This window comes from Polypterus senegalus, chromosome 2 (genome assembly GCF_016835505.1).
Source record: "Polypterus senegalus isolate Bchr_013 chromosome 2, ASM1683550v1, whole genome shotgun sequence".
Lineage (NCBI taxonomy): Eukaryota > Metazoa > Chordata > Cladistia > Polypteriformes > Polypteridae > Polypterus > Polypterus senegalus.
The window spans coordinates 211,677,570-211,695,140 of NC_053155.1; positions in this window are offsets into that span (position 1 = coordinate 211,677,570).

The following is a 17,571-nucleotide window of genomic DNA, read 5'->3' on the forward strand; positions in this document are numbered from 1 at the left end:
TCTTTTATTTCCGGACCCGGGCGTGGTTGAATCTCTTGGCACAAAGACTTGTCTCGCAGGACATGAAAGTGTCTCTGAGAAAATCATGTCTCGTTTCCTTCCAAGTTTTTTTTTTTTTAATAGAGAGATAAAGCAAATGAAAATGTGATGTAATTGGAACCCTTGCCTAATATTTTGCAACACACCCTTTTTGTGGCAGTTACTTGCAATCAAACACTTCTCTGTAGCTCTGAACTTAACTTGTACACCAGTGTTTCTGAGCAAACTGCTCCAGTTCTGTCATAGGTGTGATGGGTTTCTTCTCCCAGCTACAAGTTTCAGATTTGTCCATCCATGTTCAATGAGGTTCAGATCAGAACTTGGAGCATGCCACATCAGACGATTCCAGCGTTTTCTAGGTGCTTGTAGATGTATGTTTTGGGTCATCATCCTGATAGAGAACCCATGACATTTTGACTCAAGACAGAAGCTTTCTTACCAGGCAGCCTGTTTCACTCCAGAATGGCGTGATAGTCTTCTGATTTCATTGTGAGCCACACGGATTCAAGGTAAAGCGGTGCCAGAGGCAGCACCGCAGCCCCATACCATTAGTGAGAGTGCACTTTTATTGGGATAGCAGCAGATGGCACGACTTGAAACTGTTGTACCTGATCTTGGAGGTCAGCCTGAATCTGTCTGGCGTTTTCCTTCTATCTTGGGTCAGTTTTTGTTCAATCTTGGGTCAGCTTTCTTCTTGTGGCCACATGTACGGAGGTTGGCTACAGTCCCAGTGCCCTTAAACATCTTGGTAATATTAGCTAGTGTGGTCACTGGTGTGTGAAGCTCTTTGGTGGTGGTTGTCTTGTATACTTTACCTTCACTATGCTTCTTTTTTCCTCCTCAGACAACTCTCTGCTTTGCCTTCTCTTGCTCATGTTCAGTTTGATGCACACAGTGACAGAACCCAGCTAAGGGCGGACTTTGCTCCACTCTAATTGGCTGATTATATGATTGAAGGCACATGTTACACTAATTAGCATAATTAGTGCGCTTGAGAATCACTGCAGTCCAATTATGTGTTTTTACTTCTAAGGGGTCACAGTAATTTTGTCTGTGCATTTTTCATTTTGTTTTTTTCATATGTTTAAATAATATGTTAAGTCCTAAATCAAGAATGGTGGATGTTAATTACTTTCAGTTTCAACTTCACAGAAAATTGTGCTTCTTTTTTAGATAGTGGAAGGGTACCAATACCTTTGTCTGCATCATGTCCCACACAGGGCAAAATGAAGATTAAATAATTTCAGTGTCGAACCCAAGGCTTTCACTGTCCGCTGGGCTATCCCATGACCGGGCCAAATAGCTTGGCAGAGTAGCCAGGGATGGTGCCACTTGTGTAGGTGGAATTCAAAAGAGAAGATACCTTAAAGGTGATTAGAGCAATGGAAAGAGGAATAATGAAGAAAAACAATTTTTCAAGTCGCAAGGCCTTGTGGCTTATTAAAACAAGATTTACTTACAGTATGAATGCTGTTGTCTTGTGCCTCCTGACTCGCCACTATTACACCATTTCATGGATCTTGATGTCTGGTTATGCAAGGTGTTGAGCTTCAGGTGGTGTCCTAGTTATTATTTCTATTTTGTGCTTTTAGGCAATTTCTGGACCCTGTTATGTGCAGGAAATTACACTGTTAAGAAAAGGAATAAATCAGTCTCTTCAGCAAAAAATGATCAGAAGGACTTGAAGTTGTGTGAGAACCCTGGAGGTTCACCCCCTAATTGGTATGAGGGGTCAAAGTTGCTCCTTTTGAGAAAACGTTGGGGAAAAAAAACAAAACAAATGGGGATTTCTGTTTCAAGGTTACTGATCACAAATATCATATTGTTATTTATTCTTTATAGGTGGTCCTTGCCCTCTAACAGAACCAGGAGGCTAAAAATGGCACATTTCAAACATAAGCGTGTGGGATAGAGTATTTCAAAGGAAATAACTATGAATTTTTTTATCCTTTCCTAGGGATATCAAGTTGAAGTCAGACGTTTTACGTACACTTAGGTTCTTTAAGATCTGCTCTATGACCCCTCCACGCATTTTATTCAAACAATCTTTAAATTTGGCATATTGTTTAATAAATCTGCTGACCATTTCACTTTTTATTGAATATATCACAATTCCAGTGGGTCACAAGTTTACTCACACTTTGTTAGCTGTGTTTCTAAACGGCTTGGAAGATTCCTGAAAATAATGTCAAGCATTCAGACAGTTAGCTTCTGATATCCTAACTGGAGTCAACTTGTATGTTAAGGCCTACCATCAAACTCACTGCCTCTTTGCTTGACATGATGCAAAAATCAAAAGAAATCAACCAAGTCCTCAGGAAAAAAATCGTGGACCTCCACAAACGTGGTTCTTCCTTGGGAACAAATTCCAAACGGCTGAAAGTTCCACGTTCATCTGTACAAACAATAATATGCAAGTATAAGCGCCATGGGATGACATGGCCATCTTACTGCTAGGGAAGGAGGCGCATCCCATCTCCTAGTGAAGAACGTGCTTGGGCGAGAAAAGCGCAAATCAGAATAGAAGCAAAGGACCTTGTGAAGATACTGGAGGAAACAGGTAGACAAGAATCTGTATCCACTGTACAGAGAGGCCTGTATCATTAGAATAACGTAGACGAGAACAGGCCATTTGGCCCGACAAAGCTCGCCGGTCCACTTAATTCCTTGAAATTAGCGTCCGGTTGAGTTTTAAAAGTCCCTAAAGTCTTACTGTCTACCACACTACTTGGTAGCTTATTCCAAGTGTCTGTGGTTCTCTGCATAAACTTCCTAATGTTTGTGCGAAATTTACCATTAACAAGTTTCCGACTATATCCCTGTGTTCTTTATGAACTCATTTTAAAGTAACAGTCTTGATCAACTACTAATTCTCTATATAATTTGAAACGCTTCAGTCATGTCACCTCCTAATCTCTAATTCCTTAAACTAACTCCTTTAGTCGTTTTTCGTAATTCATCCCCTGTAGCCCTGGAATGAGTCGCATTGCTCTTCTCTCTCATTGACATAACCTGAAGGGATGCTCAGCAAGGAAGATGCTACTGCTCCAAAGCCACCATAAAAAAGTCAGACTGCATTTTGCAATGTCCCCTGGTCTGATGAATCCAAGATCAAACTGTTTGGCCGTAATGACCATCATGTTTGGAGGACATGCTTAAGGACAATAAGGTGAAGGTGTTGGTTGAAAGTTGCCGGGTAGAACTGAAAAAGTGTGTGTGGGCAAGGAGGCCTATGAGCCTCTAGAAGTTACACACGTTCTGTCTGGAGGACCGGGACCAAAACTCCAGCAACTTACCGTAAAAAGCTTGTGGAAGGCGAACCAAAATGTTTGGCTCACATTAAACAATTTAAAGGCGATGCTAGCAAATATTAACAAAGTATATGTAAACCTGTGACCTGCTGGGATTGTGATGTATTCTTTCCAACAATGTTCACTTTTTATTGACCGACTTTTGCCCTGCACAAAGCAGGTCTCTTAAACGGTATGCCAAATGTAGAGTTTGTCCGTGTAAAATCTGTGGAAGGGCTATAGAGAGTTTTAAAGAATTCACCCTAAGTGTATGGAAACTGCGGACTTCAAATGTAGCCCTCTAGGGAGGGTGATTAATGACAAATTTCTATTACTGTTGCACATATTTAGACTTTAAACACTTAATTAGAAGCGCACATTTTCAGATTTCAAATACTTTACCCAACTCTTCTGATTTATTATGTACGGTACTTCTACCTCATAAAGTAAATCAGTCCATGCACTAATTCAGACTTCTTTATTCTGACATTAGAGCCCCCACAATTGTATGAAAATGAACAGAAGCAATTTTTTAAAATCAATCTAACTGGGAATCCTGGATGGATATTCCAGTCTGGTTGTCATCAGTGTGGAATCTGCATGTTTTCTCGCTGTCTTTTTATTTATTTAATTATTCTGTACCAAGCATTCAAATCATATTATGCAGTATCATCTACTGTTAAATTCTGCTCTGTACTTGTAATATTTTTATTCTATTATATTGTATTGAGGATTACTTGGGGCGGCACGGTGGCGCAGTGGGTAGTGCTGCTGCCTCACAGTTAGAAGACCCGGGTTCGCTTCCCGGGTCCTCCCTGCATGGAGTTTGCATGTTCTCCCCGTGTCTGCGTGGGTTTCCTCCAGAGACATGCAGGTTAGGTGGACTGGCAATTCTAAATTGGCCCTAGTGTGTGCTTGGTGTGTGGGTGTGTTTGTGTGTGTCCTGCGGTGGGTTGGCACCCTGCCCGGGATTGGTTCCTGCCTTGTGCCCTGTGTTGGCTGGGATTGGCTCAAGCAGACCCCTGTGACCCTGTGTTTGGATTCAGCAGGTTGGAAAATGGATGGATGGATTACTTGTGTTCTGTGTATTATATTGTATTGACCCCCTTCTCTTTGACACCCACTGCACACCCAACCTACCTGTTTAGGGGTCTCTCTTTGAACTGAACCTTTCTTCCATTTTTGTTTCCCTATTAGGGTTTCTTTGGAGAGTTTTTCTTTTGTTGTCTTAGAGAGTCAAGGCTGGGGGGCTGTCACAAGGCAGGGCCTGTTAAAGCCCATTACAGCACTTCTTGTGGGATTTTGGGCTATACAACAATAAATTGTATTGTATTGTAAGCATTCCTGTTTATTCCTTCTTTATCCACCTTTTAAAAGCTTGTTGTACGCCGCCATTTTTTCACCGTGCCTTCAGTTTTAAATTGCTTTTGCAGCAGATTTCTGCAGTTTCTTATCATTTTATGAATTTATTGCTCCGTTGCACTTTCTTTTTGCCACAGTTTTTACTTGTAGTATATCCTCCTGAATAGCATTGATGGCATTTCCAACAGAGAATAGGCCCTGTTTAGGATGCTTTTGTTGAATTTATTTTATTTTGTTTGTGCTGAAATAAAGAATAATTAAAGCAGAACATATTGGCGACACAAACCCGTGCCCAGTGAACACCTCTGACAGCTTTTCGAGCAGCCCGTTGCTTACTGCTGGTTTCCATCCATCTTTTAGTAGTGTGAAGTGGCATGGAGGCTGTCTGGCCTAATAAGAGCTGTTAATGCCACGTGGGAGTCTTGACATGTAGGTGCTGCTTAAAGCAGGGAGAGAAACTAAAGTGCTTTCTGTCTTCATTTATGTGGGACACGCACTGAGCACTAGAAACACAGGTCCCTGAGTGGCGTCTGCAATCAAGTGTGTGCTTCCCGTGATTAGAGTCGCTTCCCAGGGCTTTTTCTTTTTCCTTACACCCCACCTTTGAGTGCTCAGGCCTCAGCACACGCTGTCCTATCTGAGAAGGCAGGGCCGAGACAAGCGGAGAAAGTCGAGGGTCTGTGTAGGACTGATAACAGCTGTACAGAACAGTATGGCCATGAAAGTGTTTTCTCGCTCATTAGGACGTCGATGTACTCCGCGGCAGGTCATCTCAGGACATGGCCACACCGCTTAACTGAGGTTTAAGGTCGAGTCATGGCCCCCACTGCACAGAGATAAGGCCCACTCTGCCTGTGGCAGATAGAAAAGGAAAGATTTTGTCAAAGAGTGTTTATTGGTGCCGGAAAGTTCATCCATGTTTTACACTGTTTTTTAAAAAAAAATATATATATATATATTATATATATATAAATTTGATTCTATGCTGTCCCCCATGTCTGTGTGTGTGAGTGTGTGTGGATTTGAGCCACTGTGTGTGGGGAAAAAAAAACGCACCAAAATGTTTTTCATCACATCTTCAACAATAGTCGGCTGATTTACTTAATGTTTGATACAAAGTGTATGTATTATGTTTTCCAACAACAGTTGTATTAATTACTCACATCAAACAAACAACATCGCTGCACTTGCTTATTGAACTTAAGTCTTTGTGTTTTGACATAAATAAAATGAGATAACCTTTTCATTCAAAGTTATCAACAAGATGTGGAACAGTAATTTTAACTGAGCGTGGTCGACCACTGCCTGGTTGCCGGTCCACAGTGCCGGTCGACCGAATGTTTCGTAGCAGCACATCGAGGCCGTTTTTGTTCCAACCTTTCTGTGGGAACTCTTTTATCAGTTGACGACTGCTGTAACCTTTTAGCAGAACCAAATTCTTAATAAAAATTCGGTCTTCTGTACTGAAACCCATTTTTATCTGCAAATTTAGCAAGGGTCAAACTTGTTTACAAACTTTATTGTCTGCATTCGCACGTATCCATGGCAACCACATTTATAAATAAGTAAGATCTTATACTGCTTTGACCAGGCTTTGACACAAGTTTATACAATGTTCCAAATTTTATCAAAATCGGCCGACTATTGTTGAAGATGTGATGAAAAACATTTTGGTGTGTTTTTTTTCCACTCACCGTGTGTGTGTGTGTGTGTGTGTGTATATATATATATGTATATGTGTGTATATATATGTGTGTATATATATGTGTATATATGTATATGTGTATATATATATGTATATGTGTATATATATATATATATGTATATATATATATATATGTATATGTATATATATATATATATATATATATATATATATATATATATATATATATATATATATATATATATATGTATATATATATATATATATATATATATATATATATATATATATATATATATATATATAATATTTATGATATTGGAAGTGTATTGGCCTCTTCTCTTCACAAAGTGGCTATGCCTGACCGGTTTGATAAAATGCCGGGTATCCTCATTTTTATTGTTTGCATTCCTCCATTTACCTAATGTGACGTCCTTGGGACTTCTGATGGCTGTGGGCATAATCCAGGGTCTGCTTGCGTATATAAATCCTAGGAGGATACTGACATACTCCCCCCCCCGAACATGCAGAACAAGGCACATGGAACCCAGAAGAGCTTACATTTATTCATGACTAGCTGTATCCCGTGGCTGCGCCCACATAGTGATAAAACAGGACAAACTTTAAACATCAATAGACGACGGCACTATATCTGGTCGTGTTCAGCTCTGACGAGAGAACGTTGGCCGTGATACCTCTGGCAATCGGCAGCTACCCTCTAAAGCATATGGAGTTCTGATCTCTCTCTCAAAAATGTCAAACGTTACTCCTTAATCGCATATTAATCACATCACTAAGACATAATTTTTTCACTTAAGAAATATTTCAAAAGTTAGACCTCTTATATCACTGAAAGATGCTGAGAAATTAGTTTGTTTTCAGTCGACTAGATTACTGTAACGCACTCCTCTCAGGACTACTCAAAAAGACATCAATCGACTGCACAAAGTGCAGAATGCAGCTGCTAGAATCCTAACTAGGAAAAGAAAATCTGAACTCCTCTCTCCAGTTTTGATGTCACTATACTGGTTACCTGTGTCATTTAGAATTGACTTTTAACTGTTTGAGGGCTGAATACTTTTTGCAGGCAACTCACTTTTCTGAAAAACATACAAAGCAAACGTTTCACATGTAAATCAATGTAAAACGTTTGTTGCTGTGACCGCAGTCAATGCCTGTTCAGGGTCTCTGGTGGCTGTGTAGGGGCAGCTCTATGGCCGGTAGGAATGCATGGCGGGTAGGCTGCCTGGTTTGTCGTCTTGTGGCAGTGTGACATAATCTGGTTTGTACCTCGTCATCGTAAGTGTCTGTCCTCCCAGGCGAACGTTGCTGTAGGTACATCTGCTACACAAGCGTGCTCAGCACCACGGACAGCTGGGGACCGATCAGGTGAAGTCGGTACCTCGCGTTCATTTCATTCTCCATCTTCAGATCACTTGCGTCAAAATTGGAGTCCGACAAGTCAGAGTCTGATTCTGACTTATTTTGCTTTGCGCATTCGCTTTGGTCTCTTACCAGATGTTGATGCCATTTTAGAGGTTGTTTGCTCTTCACTACTCACGCATATGCAGGTAAAACAACGAAGCTAACTTTCCTTCTAGCAAAGAGAGTCGAACTAAAACGACGGCTGATTACCGTCCTCTACCCCTGGATTTCGACAAAAGTCGACATCCGTTCTGAAAGAGTTAAAATGCTGCTTATGGTTTACAAAGCCTTAAATAATCTCGCCCCATCTTATATATCAGAATGTCTGACACCTTTTACTCCAAATCGTAACCTTAGATCTTCAAATGAGTGTCTGCTTAGAATTCTAAGAGCTAAACTTAAAATAAGTGGTGAGGCGGCCTTCTGCTGTTATGCACCTAAAATCTGGAATAGCCTGCTAATAGGAATTCACCAGGCTAATACATTGGATCACTTTAAAAAAAACTGCTGAAAACACAACACTTTAACATGGCTTTCCCATACCTTCATTTTAGTTTAATCCTGATGCTCTGTATATTCAATTAATTATCATGATTATTCATGGTGGCTCCAAAATCCATACTAACCCCTACTCTCTCTTCTGTTCTTTTTCCGGTTTTCTGTGGTGGTGACCTGCGCCACCACCACCTGATCAAAGCACCGTGATGTCCCTATATTGATGGATTAAAGGCCAGAAGTCCACGTGACCGTCATCATCAAGTCCTTCCATGAGAACCCTGAATACAATAAAAACTGACCATTTATATTAGGTAGAATGCCTAGAGAAACCCCTGCAGATTTAATTTTTAATTTTTTTTTGTTTTTTCTGTCCTCCCTGGCCATCGGACCTTACTCTTATTCTATGTTAATCAGTGTTGTCTTATTCTAATTCTTGCTTTGTCTTTTTTTTCTTTCTTCATCATGTAAAGCACTTTGAGCTACATTATTTGTATGATAATGTGCTATATAAGTAAATGTTGGTAACAATCTGTAGATGATAATGTCTGTTGAACAAACAGATATTGCTAGTTAAGCGGAGGCAAGGTGCACTCCAACACGTGGCAAGACGTAGACCAACTCGCACAGAGGCTGGCGATCGAATGAGGAAGGCCCTGCCCCTTTGCTCTCGACCCACAGCCACTCTAATGGATTTGCATAAACACATCAGTATCAGAAGTGAACTATGGTACGTGGTGAGAGAAGTTGTAAAATCAAACGGAAAGTACAAGCAAATTATAGAAAACAACCAGATCTAAATCTGTTAAGTGATTCTCTCGTGAAAAGCGGACAGACATACAGACAGAACATGCTTGGACCACGAAATTCATAAAACCGAAACCTACGGGCCAAGGGTAACCTACATTCCAATTTTCAAGTCCTCATGATTTGGGATATTTCATGATGAGTGCATCATTGGTATTTGGCTTTTATATATATATATATATATATATATATATATATATATATATATATATATATATATATATATAACAGTGGCGGTGAAATCAATTCTGAGGTGACACTGCCATACTGCCTGCACTACGTGTATTCACTCTTTGCCATAAGACTACAAGAGATGCACAAATCAGTATGGGTGCCCATGCACAGAAAACAAACTGTGGTGATTTGGCCCAAATGCACCTCACTGAGATGTTTTACTGCCACTGTTTGTGTGGCCTCCTCTCTCCATTCTGACCACACAGCAGGGATTTCGAGGTGAGGCTCTTCTACTTGCTAACCATGGCAATCAGAGTGGCGACGTGCAGCAGTTTGACTAGCAGGTGCAAGTCCTCTGTACATGTAACAAGAAAGACCCTACAGGCATTTTCACCTAGTGAGCCCCCACTCTGTAGCGTGAATCTCTTTGTCTTCATCATCCATTAAATCTGGACATCATTGGCCTACCGTTCTTGAAAGTTTTTGTGGGTATTCGTGGTTGCCAATTCAGAGGTAAAGTCACCATGATGGCACTTCCTCAAAAGGCTCCTTTTAAGAAACAAGGTTCTAATTCCATGTGTCTGCTCTGCTAGGGATGAGGATAATTTGTCCACCAGCAGAACAGTGAGGCTTGGATAGTATTTGCCTAGACGTTCGTTTGGATTTTGTCAGCAGGTATCCGTTTGCACTTGAGCACACCTCTGACTATCCTTTTATTGTCATAACAAAGAAGCAGGTCAGAAGATGAAACTCGCAGTACACCGGACACTGCTTCCCTGTAAATTATAATTTTGAGGTTCTCCACTTTTGTGGCAGGCCAGCTCTCGAGACTAATGGGAAACGACAGGACTCCTTATTTTGGTGGTGGTTTAGCATACGTGAGCTCGGCTGGGAAGTGAAAAGTGTGTTTTGGTGGGGTTGGGACAGTACTTGTAGCCTCCTGGTTGTGGCAATGGAGTGAGAACTTGAGTGTTCACGTAGCTCAGGTAACACGTAGCTAAGGGGAATTGCTGACTTTTGGGGAGGTGGACACTTGCATGGAGCTCGATTGTGGCAAGAAAAGAGTACCAGTGATGGACGGGGTTAAAATACCCACAGTATATATTCGTGCAGTGTGAGCATAATTAGAAGGGTTTTAACATGGGAGCAATAGCACTGGGTTTGAGAGAAGAGAGGACATGTCCTGCTTTCAGACCTGGAGAAATGGTGACCAAGCAAGCTGGGGTGGTGGACTGTTAAGAGAGAGGTGACCATGTCTGTGTTCAGGGGTTAGTGTAATGGGTTGTATGGATCTAGTGAGGGTTTTAGAGAGAGCAGGGAAGGCTGCAAGAGAGAGAGAGGAAATCCTGAGAGCTGGAAGAGTCCAAAGATAGCTGAGCCACTGGGTTACTGAAGCTACTGGGGTCATTGCCCAAATTATTCCAGGAGAAGGACAGAAGATCAGAGGTTGTGTGGTAAGGAAGAAATATTTGAGTTTACCAGATATGTGGAGACAATCTGCCCCATTTATTGCTGGTTACAATATCTTGAACTTGTGTGTTTGTCTTAGGTTTCTCCATGGCTGGATTTTGTTGAATGATGAAGTGGATATTTATGAATTTAATCAACACAAATTATACAGCACTGTGTGAACTTTTAGCATGTCTTCTGGCACTTTTAACTGGAGTCTGCTTCATCACTTGCTGCTGGTTCTCACACAGTTCATGATGGTACAACAGGGCTGGTGCCCATGGGTGTGGGCACAGGCCATTGCAACTTTCAATGACAGGTCATTTTAATCAGAAAGATACCTAATTAGGTTTATGTGCACAAGTAGCTTTGAGGCAATTTTGACCCATCATAGTGACAGCACAAGCACCCTGGGGGTCACCCTGATTAATTTCTCTCTGGTTGTGTTCTTATAAGGGTGAGTTGGATGAAAGGCCCTCTAGCAGCCATTGTGAGCATCAGGTTTGTTCGTGAATGGAGCCATCAGAGAGTGTTGGTATTGAAGCTCTTGTACGACTTCGTACCAGGACACCAGATATCCAGCTTAGGCCCACCATTGTCTGTGATGAATGGTTACCCTTACTGCTTGTTGGGGACTGTGTACCTGTGTGATGATACAGTCAGGAAGTTGTTCACTCTGACCAACCTGACAAGCCTGAAATGGTGCCAGTAGGGAGTGAAACTAGGACCTTGGGGGTTACCAGCAGTCTTCCTCACATAATAGACATTTCCATTTAGTTCAGTGGCTGGGTCCGCTGCTTGTGATTCCAATTTACCTGTCTTTCAAAGCTGTGCAAGAAGGAGTTCAAGTTTGACACTCCATCCTGTGCTGCATTACAGGGGGCAGACGACTCTGAAAATGTATGGCATGCACCACTGCTTTTAGACATCTGGCCCATGAGAGATAGAAATGTCGTCCTCGTATGGCTTTGCTGGCTATTGTTTCCACATGTCGGTGTCACAGTTTTGCCTCAATTAGCAGGTTGATGCAAATCTAAAAGTAAATTTGGCGGAAGCGCTAAGTGGGCCATTACAAATAAGCACCTAGCAGTTTCCAGTCCCTAAATTGTGGCCATCAACGGCCTAACGTTAATAGATAATGCAGCTTCCTGCCTTGTTAGACACACTTTCTTTGTTTACTTACCAGGCGAATGTAATCACGTAAAGCACACCGGCTGGTGATAAGGAGGCCGTTAAGAGGCATGTCTGCCATTGCAGGCCACAGTGCCTGGCTGGCGCCAAAGCTCTGCATGAAGCGAACTGCATCTGCATGTCTTTTGTGTCCGTCGTACAGGGTGGGGGCTCACAGTGCCTTCCGTTTTTCCGTGCTTTCTCAATCGAAGACTTCTTGCTTTGCTGAATTACCATTGTCCTCTCTCTTTACAGTTTCAGTGTAATGGGTGGACATGTTTTATAAGCTCTGAGATTAGCTCCCTAAGGTGGTTCTTCCACTTTTCTACAAACAGAGATAGTGACTTTTTAGATATGAAATTTGAAAAACAAGAGGAGACCTTGCAGTTCATCCGGTCAAGCCCGTTTGTTTAGCTGATAGCTAAGCTGTCCCTATACCTCATCCAGGTTCTTCTTAACGGTTTTTAAGCTTTCTGTTTCAACTGCATGTCGCGGTAGTTTGTTCCAGATTCCCACACCACTTTGCAAAAAGAAATGCTTCCTGGCTTTAGTCCTAAATGAACTTCCCCTTAACTTTTACTGGTGCCCATGAGTACTTTGAGGGTTTTGAAGATCTGGATTAGGTCCCCACATAGTCTCCACTGCTCGAGACTAAACAGGTCTCATTCTGTGAGTCTGTCACAGTAGGACATGTCCTTCAGTCCTGGGATGTTCTTGGTTGTTCTCCTCTGCACAGCTTCAAGTGCTGCTATGTCATTCTTGTATCGTGATGAGCAGAACTGCACACAATACTCCAGATGTGGTCTTACCAGAGCATTATATCATCTAAGCGTAACGTAGACTTCTTACAATATAACCTAACATTTTATTTGCCTTCATATCATTTCTGCATGTTGCTTAGTTGATGAAAAGGGTGTGTCAACAGGAACCTCAAAATCCTTCTCATCTTCTTAATAGCAACATTAGATTCACTGTCACGCTACTTGGACGCAAAAGAAAAATGTTGTATGTATGTGACTGGTATGGAGGACTGTGATTTGAAGACTAACTGCAGATCTTGCAGAAGTACAGTAAACCACAGAATTATAGGGTGTTTCATACCTTCAAAGGAGATCAGAAGTGATTCAACGCAAAACAGCAGGGACTGGCCTCACATGAGGAGGACTGTGACATCTTTTACTGGGGCTCATCGGTATGGCTTCATCACTGAAGAAGGTGACCATTTCAAATAGGAGCTGCTAGTGATGACACTCTTGGATTACACTGAATGCCATGTCACACGTGCAGCCCAACCTGGTAAGGTCCGTCATTTTCTAACCACCTTAGTTCTGAACAGGATTGTAGAGTTCTGCTGGAGCCTATCCCAGTTAGCATAGGGCACAAGGCAGGAACAAAGTCTAGATAGGACGCCAGTCCATTGCAGCCTGATGAGGTGTCTTTCCTAAATGTGTCCACTCCCGTTGTTAGGAGTAAAGGAAAACTCCACCAATTGTGATCATTCACTTAACTGTGATGAGTACGACTGACCTGTCCACCGCCATTCCCGTCTGTTAGCCGGTAGCTTTCCACAGTTGGCTTACAACTGTCCCCCATGGTCTGCGTTTTCACAACTCTGCAGGTTTATTATGCCATTTCAGCCCACAAGGATCCTGATCTGTACAAGGCACCAGTTCATCGCAGACGGTTTATTTTTAGGCTAAGCGAAGAAACTCCCGCAGGCTTACTGTGCACATTCAGACTGAACCTGAGCTGCAGTTCAAGCAGCAAAGTCCTCTTCGGTGCCACCACGTCATTCCTGTACTGCAGATCTCATTCCCCACTATTTACTGCAGGCCATTTACGCAGCGTGTTATGCCCTTCAGGTGGGTCTACAGCACGCGGAGAAGCAGGGCTCATGTTGGCTCATTTACTGCGGTTCCACAGGTACAGCATACTGTTTTCTTTTTTTTTTTTTTGTTGTTTTTTAAGATGATTTGCAGCTCCATTTGTTATCTCTATTGTTTTTAGACCATAACCAAACAGTGGCTATGAAGTGCTGGTGGTGATAAGGCCTAAGTTGTAGGCTCACTTGCTCACAGATGAAAGGAGCTCATAGTGGTGTTGTAATGTGGTGCCAGCATACACACAGACTGTTGTACTGTAAACAAGCATGTGTACAGAGTGCTGCCTCGCCTTGAGTACATCGGGTGGCACACGCCATTCTCCATGTGCACAGGCGAAGTAAACATCCAAGACATAAAAAAAAAAAGCTTCCTGAGTCATGATGGCTGCTCCTCTCATTTCTAGTGCTGCACATTGTGGATTTTTCACCACATATTGTTTCATATGTGAAAACCATTGAGGGGCAGTTTGTATCACCTAAGCAAACATCTGTCCGTCCAGCTCATAGTCACAGAGGACCAAAGCCTCGGGCCCGATGAAGGCACCAAGCAGCTACCATACGTGACGAGTTCAAAGTCTTCACTTAGCGGCAAACATTACTCAGACATAACATACAAGTGACTGAGTCGGGGGTGAGAAGTAGATTATGAACTCTGGGCAGCCTATAATGTGGCGGTGACTTTTTGTGAGGATAAAAAGGGGGAATAGGTGTGTGCGTGTGTGTGTGTGTGTTTTTAACCACAATTTAACATATGTTACAAAAATTGGATGCTTTTAAAAGAATCCATGGTGGAGCGACTGCTTTAATTAGCCCCAATTCTTTTACCTCCTCTCATGGAGGTGTGTGCCCCCCTTAAGTTTCTTTTGCTCTCCTTCCACTGTGATTTTAAATGGCTCCAACTAAGGTGCTCGGGTTTCCCCACATCCCCTGTTTGTAAAACTGAATAAAATAATAAAAACGTCGATCTACAGAAACATATATGGACATGTGTTAGTGTCCACTGTGAGGATGTTGACAACAGGACAATCAAGAAAGTGAAAGTCTCAGCACATACACAACTTAACGGGGGGTCTGCCACGAACAGTGGTGTCAACTGCTCAATTCCAGGTGTGCCAAGTTTAGAGACTTAAAACGAGAAGAAGAAGCTGGAATTGCTGCCAAAGGACCTTCTACAAAGTACTGAATGAGAGGTTTCAGTTTTGGCGTTTTAATAAATTGGCACACCTTTCTGAAAACCTGTTTTAACTTTGTCGTTATGGGTAACTGAGTGTCGATTGATATGCAAAAAAATGGCACATTTACCCATTCAACGTTAAATCTACTGCACAATAAAGTGTGCCTAAAGTGAAGGGGTCTGAATCCATTTGGGAAGACTGTGGTCGTGAAGTTGCAGAAGACATGGAAGAGCCTCGTGTGCATTAAGTGAGCTGTCAAGCGGAGCTGTGCTGTGCTGTGCTCGGTGGATGATAATTAGGTAGATGATTACAGCAGCGGAAACATAAAAACAAACATACAGACTTGCAGGATAAAATATGTTAATTGATTGAATGGAATAAATAATAGATACTGCATATATTGTGCAGAAATACCAAAGTGAAGTTAAAAGATTGTAAGTACTTGGTCTGGGATGTCGGGAGGAAGTGCTGAATTGCTGAAGATCGGATCCCCAGAGGCGCTTCTGAGCCTGTGGCTAAAAGAGAGTGCCCCCTGCAGGGGGTTCTTCATAATGGCATACAGTGTTGCCTCCATTCTCTTTTCCACAACAGCTTCCAGTGTTGCCCTGGTGTTGGAGCAGCTTTTCCCTGATACATTTTTTTTCTCAGGCGTTTTGTGTCGTTTGAACTCAAGTTGCTTCTGCAGGAGACCACAGCATAGAGCAGTACGCAGGCTGCTATAAGTGATTGGTGGTGGAAAGAATAGAAGACAATGGGGTCGTCTTCATCATCATGGGTACCACTGGACAAGCTGGCAGAATGGGTTAGGAGTCCGTTTGCTCCTGTATTCAAGTAATTTCATGATGGTCTCACTGTACCATAAAGGCAGACATACTTGGCAACAGGACAGTCCAAATCTCAAGAAAGGACATAGGGCACACAAACAGGGGACACCACTTTCCTGAGAAGCTTGAGTGGTGTTTTTCTATTGTCACATTCACAAGGTCTCAGTTGGCACAGCTGGCCTTGTGTGGTCAGTTTAGCTACAAGGGAGGGGAGGTGGGTGATATTCAGCATACATGAAAAAAGCAAAGCAGTAGGAGCACAGAACGTAAATCAGCAAAGGAAAATGGCACAACAGTGACACCACGCATCACTCACTATAACAGATATGAAAAGCCAGTGGCTTACCTGATCTTATGTGAAAATCTCTGCATGTTGACCACCTTGGTAAAGCCATGATGGTGTAACCCAGAAGACGGTGGGATAATACTAGTCAGCAATTACCTTAAGTGAAATGGATCACTACGACTTAAATAATGTGAAACACCTCAGCGAGGAGCGGCCGTGTGTCTCCTAACAACCACGTAGCATGGGATTAACAAAAGCATTTTAAGTGGCTGTGGTTTTCTTTTTTACGTTTGCTTCAAAACAAGTAATTGTTGAAGAGATCTCACTACTTACTCTGGAATTGTTTGAACTCTATGTGAGGAAGGTCTACATCCCACCCAGAGCGGCAATCCCACAAGAACATGGCCTCCTGGGCGTCACTGCCTCCTCCATGCCACTGGAGCGGGAGCCCTTGGCTCAGCAGCTCGCACAGCACTTATTTTCTTACATACAGTAAGTAGTCTAAGGCTTCAGGCCACAGATCTGTTAATGTCGTGAACCAGTCAGACGACTTTGGCTATCTTCTGCTGTCTAGTGTGATTGTTGTTCTGATGTTCGTTGTCTTTATTTTAAAGCTCTTAACTACTGTGTGTACCTGCTAGACATACGCTGTGTTTACTGTGTCAGTGTCCTCAATTTTAAAAAGAAACACCAGTTTGTTCAAATACCGTGACCAGCTTTTTAGTCATACGTTTCTCATTTACCAACCACTAGCCATTTCTTTTTCCCCACTTAAGAAAGAAATCGATTGTCCTCAATAGCCATCTACTAATCGACAGCAAGAAATGAGCGTCACTTCCATCACAATTCCTTGCTGATTTTTGTAAAGTGTCTTTGGAGCAATGTGTCATACTTTATTGAGTTGTGCTTTGTTACGTGTCTTGAATAGAATAAATCGCACACAATTTCAGAATTGTCATTGTATTTCTGGAGAGGAGAGTTGTGCAGATGGTGTCCTGCCTAAAAAAATTCTCAAAAAGAAGTGTTGGCCCACCTGATAAAAATACAGCATTTAAGGGGAATAAAAGAAGAGACGCCTAAGATTCCTGCTGACGGCAGGACCCCATGAAAGGGCCTACGAGGTGCTGAGAATCTGCAAGGACAAAAAAAAAGATGGCAGGAGAACCTTCACAAGGGGGCTTTATCAGATGAAGTTCATGGCGTGAGTGGTCTTGAGCTCAGTTAGTGGTAGCAAAGCGAAGAGGTGTTTGTGGTGCTAAAGTCCCATAAGTGACACGCAAAGCTAAATTAATGCTGCTCCGGAAGTTAACATTTTCCAGTTAACTAAATAATTTATTTTTCAAAACACACTAGTTTAAGTAGTTGCCATTTGTATATGAAACATTTCCTTATGTACAAGATTCAGAAAGTATTCAGACCCCTTCACTTTGTGTTGTAAATTTTATTTTAAGTTGATACATTTGGCATTTATCTCATCAGTCTATACTCAAATACCCTTAATGACAAAGTGAAAACAGGTTTTCTGAA